Source organism: Nyctereutes procyonoides, unplaced genomic scaffold (genome assembly GCF_905146905.1).
Source record: "Nyctereutes procyonoides isolate TBG_1078 unplaced genomic scaffold, NYPRO_anot_genome, whole genome shotgun sequence".
Classification (NCBI taxonomy): domain Eukaryota; kingdom Metazoa; phylum Chordata; class Mammalia; order Carnivora; family Canidae; genus Nyctereutes; species Nyctereutes procyonoides.
The window spans coordinates 1,730,136-1,739,098 of record NW_026575141.1 but is presented as its reverse complement, the minus strand read 5'-3'; positions in this window follow the sequence as shown (position 1 = coordinate 1,739,098).

Sequence of the window (8,963 nt, the reverse complement as noted above, 5' to 3'; positions counted from 1 at the left end):
ACTTGTTATTATTTATTTTCCATCTCCTCCCTGCTAGAATATAAACCCCCTGATGGTAGGAAACATTTCTCCATTTTGTTCACTGATGTTTCCCAAAGCACCTAAAAAGGACATAGTGCACAGTAGGTGCTACATGAATGCATAAAACACATAACAAATGCATCTCTGTTGTATTACCTTGAAAAGAATATTGCAATTTTTTATTGATTTATCCGCAGCTCGCATTAAAATGTGGATTATTTTGTTTCTGTAACCCCAGTATGATGCCTGACACCTACATGTTCAATAAATATTTGGCAAATATGTAATGTAGGATAAATCTCTCAGTCTAGCGGTAAGAACACTGAGGCCCACAGAGCTCTCTCCAAGCCACACAATAAATAATTGGTTAGACCAAAGCTAGAATCCAGATCTTCTGTGTCTGTGGGTTGAATCTCTCCACTCCACAGCCTAACCATACTGAAAATGTTTTATGGAGCTTGTCTTCCAACTATGTTATAAATTTCCTGAAACAGGGGTGAGATACCAAGCTGCTTTGAAGCTCTAGTAGTGCCTGATACGGTGCTAGGTAGACACAATACTTATTCAATAAATATTTGTGGTTTGAGTGCTCAATAAAAATATTATTATTGTTAGCCTTGTTTCCACTTTTAACGACAGGAAGGATAATAACCTCCCAGCAGTCTGCTTTAAATAGGTTCAAGACACTGAAATACAATTTTAACAGTGTCTTCCATCAGCTTGCTCCCCGGAGAGATGAAATGAGTCCATAATGAGATTCCTGCAATGAGTCAAAAAGCTGCGGGAATGAGTACAGGGATTTTGCTGCAGTACACACAGATGTTTCCTTGGCAATTGGGAGCTCAGTTTTTCTCCACTACTCAGAGCTAGCATCAGGCTCTGGGGAGAGAGACAGTGATGGGACCCACCCCAATGCCGACAACATGTTTTCTTTTCTGGACATCCTCCTTAAGTCCAGCTCGGCTGTGGCAAAGGACTGCTTGTCTGTTCAGAAAACATTCAATGTGCTACCAGCCTATGGAAAGCATAGGTGCCTCTGAATCCCACATAAAATAAATTGATTAATTGCCAGCCACTACAACAGCTCATTTTCTCAGTAAGAGACTGGTGCAGAGACTCTTATTTCAATCTTCTGTTGGTAATATGTTTGACTTGCTTGGTTTTAAAGTACAGGTTAGTACCATCTGCTGTTTTTAAGCTTTGGTGGTGAAAGCATTAGTTCATAGATTCTAGGCTAGAGGTGGCCAAACAAGTAATTGACTGAGTAGAGGTAAGTTTCCTTATTTCCCTTTATGCAAATAGAAGAAAAAATAGGAAAAAGTAGCCTGGATTGGAAGGGCTCTTGATATGCTATTCTCTGTTCTTGGTGTGTTGTCCTGCTTTTCTCTATCTAGGGTCAATCAAAGGAAGATGTTCCTAGGACAAACCTTCAGAATGCTGTCCTATTTATTCCTGCTCCTGAGCTAGACCATCCAGAGGACTTCTTCACCCCTCCTGATCCCTGAAATAAATAAATATAGCCCTTATTTCCTGAGTGACTCTGTGGCATCACTTCTGACCATGTCTAATGTCTCAAACTCCTGAGCTGCTTTAGGGTGGACAATGGTGGCCTAGGTTGATCTTCTCTGTGTGGGCAGTGTCTGTGCTCATGTTCAGTGCCCCAGTACTGGGTCACCTCAGCACCTTACTGCACCTTCCCCACTTCCCCAAAGAGTGCAACAAACAAACACATCTATAATAACTCAAACTCCAAGAGCACCAGCGAGTTGCATAAGTCATGACAAATTTTGTGATAAGACAGAGGAAAGATCTATAGAACGGTTCAGTCAACAAAGTTTAATAAAGATTCCTCTAAATTCCTTAGAACATTGAACAGATTCTCCAGCTATTTGGAGCTCAGCATTCCCTTCTCCCAGCTTTCTATATCCCATGGAACAATTTAGAGGAACTCGCAGCCTCCTAACTTTGCATCCTTACCAAAAACTACCTTGGCACTCAACTTCCTTTAAAAAGAAAGGGATTTAGAATGACATTGGGGTGGGGGAGGGTCAGAGGTTATAAAATTCCAGCTGTTAAATAAGTAAGTCCTGCAATTGTGATATACAACATAGTGATGATAGGTAACACTACTGTATTGCATATTTGAAGGTTCCTAAGAGAATAGATCTCAAAAGTTCTCATCATAAGAAAGGGATCCTCATGCACTGCTGATGAGAATGCATACTGGTGCAGCCACTCTGGAAAACAGTATGGAGATTCCTCAGAAAGTTTTTTAAAAAAAAGAACTATCCTACGACCCATTTGCACTACTGGATATTTACCCAAAGAATATGAAAACACTAATTGAGAGGGATACATACACCCCTATGTTTATTGCAGCATTATCTATAAGAGCCAAATTATGGAAGAAGCCCAAGTATCCATCAATAGATGAATGGAGAAAGAAAATATGGTATGTAAATACAATGGAATATTATTTGGACATGAAAAAAAGAATATCTTGCCATTTGCAACAATGTGGATGGATCTAGAGAGTATTATGCTAAGTGAAATAAATCAGCCACAGAAAGACAAATACCATATGATTTCACTCATATGTGGAATTTAAGAAAGAAAACAAATGAGCAAAGGAAAAAAAGAGAGAAAGACCCACCAAAAAAACAGATTCTTAACTGTAGAGAACAAACTGTTGGTTACCAGAGGGGAGGAGGGGAGGGATGTGGGAAATAGATGATGAGGATTAAACAGCACACTTATCATGATGAGCACTGAGTAATGTATAGAATTATTGAATCGCTATATCATATACCTGAAACTAATAGGACACTGTATGTTAACTGCACTGGAATTTTTTAAAAACCTTAATAAAATAAAAAAATGTATAATTTATAAGTAAATTTTATATTATATTAATTTTAAATTTATTTATTAAATTTTAATATAACATAATATAAAATTTACATATAAAATTTATATTTTATATATATATATACACATACAAAAAAATTCTCATCATAAGAAAAAAATTGGACCAGTGTGTGGTGACAGATCTTAACTAGACGTATTGAGGGGATCATCTTGTGATATATGTCAATACTGAATAATTATGTTGAACGTCTGAAACTAATTTAAAGTTGTATGTCCATTATACCTTAAGGAAAGAAAGCCCAATAATGATGAATGGTGGCTTTAGACCCACACCTAAGTTTTCTGACCTGAAATCAAATGCTTTTTCTGTTGTATGCATTTTGTCTAAAATAACATTAAAACCTATTTTTTAAAAAAGGAAAATGGCATCTTTTCCTTTGTTACAATATAAAGTGAAGAAGGTTGTTTAATGAGTGTCAAGTGTTGAGTTATGAGAATTCAGGCACCGAATGGTACATGGTTCAGCTCTCATTGGGCCATGTTCTAGTGAGGACTTCTGGATCTCAGGGCTTCACATATCCGGTTGGAGCTCATTCTCTTCGTCCCTTTCCTCATGGATAAAGTGGGGCTCATGACACCTTCCCTACCTCCTCTGTAAGGTAGGATTGTAGATAAGAAAGCCTTAGAGAGAACAATTAATAGACCCTGAGAAATTGCATCCCCCCATGGCTGAGATTCTGTGATACCCGTCCCAGTGTTCCAACTTCTAGTGATTTCTATCTGCAATCTCTGTCGCCTTTCCCCACAGCAGCCCAAAGAAAGTCTGATACAGATAGATATTCAGAGAATCCCAATATCAGAGCCACCGGACCTATTAACATATCCATGTCAGTCTAGGGCACTACCTGCCTGATGAGCCCTTTGTCCTACCTTTCTTATTGCTAAGAAAAACATTGCACTGAAACTAAAAATCATTCCTTTTCTATGCCTGCTATTATTTCTCTCCACCGAGAGTATATTTCCCAAGGTTTCTAAGGAAAATGCAGGGAGTAATAGTTACAACGGTAAATTGAATTACATTCTAGTGGAATGAGGATGACTCTCAGGCAAAAAATTGTAATAATGTATGAGATAACTTATTATTTTTAGCAAAAGTGTTTCTTAGAGGAGATTCTACCATAGGATTTTTCTATTAACTCGTCACCTGGTCTAGCCATATAGGCACAACTAAATAGGCAAAGCGGAGGGGGAATTGAAAGCTCAGTTAGATTCAGAGGCTCTCTTCCCCTTTTCTGTCTCTGTTTTGCTCTGATTCGTTGTGTTAGTGGGAAGGAGATGATCTTCTGTATGGGCATTCATTGCCACCAAGAGAGAAAAAAACTGATGGGTGGAACTTTCCTTTGATGACAAATTCTTTTGCAAAGCTTTTCAAAGGACATTGGTCTGCTTCATTTCATTTTCAAGAAACTCATCTCTTAGCACTGCCTTTCAATATCCTTAAAGTCTCCTAGGGCTACATCTGAGTTCGACTTTCTGAAATGCCTTTCTAGCCTGTCACTTCTGCACTCGTTGGACCTGTTGATTCCACAACATGCCAGCACACGAATCCATCTGTCACGATGGCATGGTGCCCTTGCTGCAGGGTAACATGCCAATATCCACCAGCCCCAGTGCCAGCCAAAGTGGCATTAGCAACAATGCCCTGCATGACACAATAAACTGTATACCACTCGGTAAGAAGGTCTTCCCAGGGAAGGCACACGCTGCCAAGTTAGGAACATCCCTCCGATTATGGCAAGTCACACATGGCCCGTTTCAGTGTAGACCCTGTCCCAGGGGTAATATTGGCTCCATCTGTGCAGGAACACTGTGTGAGAGAGAGCAGTTCCTCCATACTGGCGGAGCACATCCTGGAATGGAGAGCGAGCACTTGCCAGAATGCCCACAGGGTGACCCAGTGTCTCCACGTGCCAGGAACCGAGGGGTTTCCTGGGACGCAGGATCAGCACTGCTAAAAACAAGAGTGTCAAGCAAGCTGGATGAATTGGTCATCCTACCTGTGTCTCCATCACTGGCCCCAGCAGGTAAAGTCCACCTGGTCCTGTATCTCCATGTAATTGTGCTTCCATTTCTACTTCTGTGGTGGGCATCCCCGGAAACGGCCCCAAGGATCCCCACCCTCTGGCTTACATGCCCTTGCTAAGCTCCTCCAGTTGAGCATACACTGAACTCATTCACTCACTTCTAATGAGAATAACGTAGAAGTGAAGGATGTTACTTCTGAGATTTTAGGAAAAAGCCCTTGGCTTGCATCCTGGGCACACGCTGTCTTTGTTCTCTCTTCTCCCTACCTCCCCTTCTTCTCTCCCTTCCCCCTCCTTCCCTCTCTCTCTCTCTCCCTTTCTCTCGGAGAATAACCAGTGGCCATGTTTTGAATAGCTCTATGGAGAAGCCCACATGGCAAAAACCCGATGTCTCTGCCACCAGCCAGCGAAGACCTGAGACCTGCCAAGGGGCCCGTGAATGAGCTTGGACACAGACTACCCCTCTGTCCAGCCTTGAACTAACTGCAGCCTCTGCCAGGCACCCAGTGGAGTCATCCTGGGATCCTGGAACTCGGAAGTTGAGACAATAAACGTTTGTTGTTTTAAACTACAAAGTTTTGGGGTATCTTGTTACATGGAAATAGATAATTAATACGACATTAAACCTTGCAGGAGCCAGACTCATTCAGGAACAGATGGGACTGAGCATATCACAATATTTAGAACTTTTACAGGGACCCAAGAGCTCAACTGCTCCTACCAATTCGTTAGGAATGCGAGAAGCCCGAGCTCAAAGCGGACCAAGGAAGGTCTTATGGAGTGAATTGGTGACAGCTTGACTTAGACCTGGATGCATCTTCAGACTCCTGCTCTGGTGTTGGTTTTGTTCAGTGCTGCCAGCCAGGCTTGGCGCTGCCAAGCACCTAGAAACCTGCTACCTCTCGTTTGGTTCACAAAAGGAAACTGCCTTGAACAGACCAGCATCTTCTTAATCATCTCTTCCCTGCTGGAAGCCTTTCTGACTCCTATTAGCTAGCTGGATGCTGCTTTCAAAGGCTTTCTAGGTGGAATGTAATGTGAGTCCCATCCCCCTGTTTGGTTCCTTTTTAAATTGCAGTGTTTCTCTGAGATCTTACAGGGAGAGAATTTATCTTCAGTTTTGTCACAGGTTGATAAACCTAATAAAATCTTTTATACATAATCTAGAAACACTGAAGATTTTCCTTGATCTGACAATCATGAAGCCTCTTATCCTCTTTAAATCAGATTTCTACAGTGTGAATAAACTCTCATCTCAATTTAATTCAATGAGTATTCCTAGAGTACCTATACCAGCGTTTGTTCTAAAGGAGTTGGAATGGAAAAGATATATGTCATGATTATTATCCTCAAGGAGCATTTCTGGGTGGAAATGATAACCATAATCATAGTCATAATAGCATTTAGTACCAAGGACTTATCGGTGTTTATAATGTGTTCTAAAAAATCTGAAAAGATGATGAAATACTAGTTGTTGATTCTGAGTAGTGGGCACATGGTCGTTATATTCTTCTTTTAAAAAATACATATTTAAAAATATTTACATTATAGGGCAGCCAGGGTGGCTCAGCGGTTTAGCGCCGCCTTCAGCCCAGAGTGTGATCCTGGAGACCCGGGATCGAGTCCCACGTCGGGCTCCCTGCATGGAGCCTGCTTCTCCCTCTGCCTGTGTCTCTGCCCCTCTCTCTCTCTGTGTCTCTCATGAATAAATAAATAAAATCTTTTAAAAATATATTACATTATAATATACATTATATATTCTGCATAGATTTTTTAAAATTAAAAGTATCTGGCATTTAATGAGTGTTCATTATGTCCAAAGCTCTCTACCAACTCCTTACATGCAGTTTCTCATTGATTCCTTCTACCAGTCATCTGAGAAAAGTATTGTTTTTACCTTGTTCTAGTTCAGAAAGGTTGAGGAATTTATTCAAAATCATTCAGCTAAAAAATGGAATTAAAACATAGTTCTATCTTGTTCCAAAATCAGTGATCTAAAGCACCAAGCTTAAATTCCTACCAACAAGAAGTAACAAAAAGTATATCAAGTGGGCCTGGCTGGCTCTTTTGGTGGAACACATGACTCTTGATCTCCAGGTTGTGGGTTTGAGCCCCCACATTGCGTGTAGAGAAAAGTAAGTGCAGACAAGTTCAGTGAGCAGCCAAACTTGATCTAATCAAGGGTCGGTCAAATCTGAGGTACTGAGTTATCAGTCAGGAAAGTGAGTAATCAGTGCTAGCCAACCTCTAAGAGAAGGCTTCATGAAATAGACTCATCCATCCATCTATTCATTCATTCACCTACTATTTCCTTTTTTTTTAATTTATTTATTTCAGAGAGAGAGAGAGAGAGCATGCATGAGCAGGGGGATGGGCAGAGGGAAAGGGAGAGGGGAAGCAGACTCCTTATTCTGCGGGGAGCCCTCAAGGGAGCTCATCTCCCCCTTCAGAGATCAAGACCTGAGCCAAAACCAAGCATCAGGTGCTTGACCAACCGAGCCACCCAGGTGCCCCTCAACCGCTATTTCTTGAGCACCTGCTATGTGCCAGACACAGGTGCTGGGGATGAAGTGGGGGATGAGGATAGACAGGGCATTGTTCTGGTGGGGACCACAATCTAGGGGAGAAGCAGAGACTGTCAACAAGTCCATGAATGGGTCATTTCAAACGATGAAAAGCCAATGAAGAAAATTACAATGGAATGAAAGAGTAACAGGAGTGAGGGCTCTTAGACTGATTGGTTTGGAGGCCCCCCTATTCATTAAAGTTAGGAACCAATTCCCCTTTCTGCCTCATCCCTCTGAGGTGGAGGACTTCACATTGCCTGGGGCACCCTAAGTAGAAATCAGTGCCCTTTGTGTGGAGGGGAGCAACTTGTGGAGATTGATTACGTCAGGTAGAGTGGTAGATTCTTCTAAACATATCATCTCATTTAGTAATGTTTAGATGTTCGTGGTGTATAGGAAGGAAATAGTGAGAGCATGTGCATGTGAGTGCAAGAAAAAGCATCATGAGTTGGGGCAATAGACCAGATAATGGAGGGCACAGGATACACATTAAAAATCAGGGATAGAAAAAAAAAAATCAGGGACAGGTTATTCCAGACAGATAAAAAAAGAGCTGCTTTTTGAAAGCCAGGATGGACCTTAGATTAAAAAAAAAAAAAAGCACCAGAGTGAGATACCAAATAAGACAGTGAAGTAACGACAGTGGTATTTTAAATGGCTTATCCTGACTACAGATAACACGGGGTACATAGTGTTGGTGAGATAGTGGTGGGAGGCAAGAAAATCTTCCAGGGACCACGGTTCAGATAAGCCATATGGAACCCTTACCGAAGGAAGCAGGAATTGGGAATAGAGTGGTGTATCTGAGAAACAAATTGCAGAGAAAGAATCAACTACCCAACCCCAAGAGCTAGGACAGGGAGACCTTTCTTTGGATAGAAGTGATGTGAGCTCTCAGTTGGAGGTGGCAGCATTGTTTTTGCCCAGCAGTTCTGGAGGATTAAGTTGTTCTGGTCTGTTGATGTTTGAACAGATTGTGAAAATGATGTCTCCAACTTTTTGGTTTTGGACTTGAGATGAAAAGTTTCTCTAAACTGTTTACTGGGGAAGTGGGAGGACTGTGCGTAGGACGCGAGCTTCCAGGGGCAAGAGAGCTGCTGCACAGATGGATATATTACAGGATACAGACTACAATCAACTCCAGCGTTTAGAAGACTTCCTTTCTCACTCAAATTTCTTCCGCCCTTTGAGAAATAACAAAAGAACTTGTGCCATATGCTTCAAATATCACTAATGCTCCATTACTTTCCAAAGATTTTGAAACTCCTATTCCCCTCCCAGTCCTATAATTAATGCCCTATTTGCTAACCTATAGATGTTTTCATTGGATTCTGGGTTTCAAGGAGTAGAGATTTGCCATTGCCTCAGGAGAAAACAGGGAAGGGCAAATAATTGTAAGGATTTATCATAGGATATAAAAATA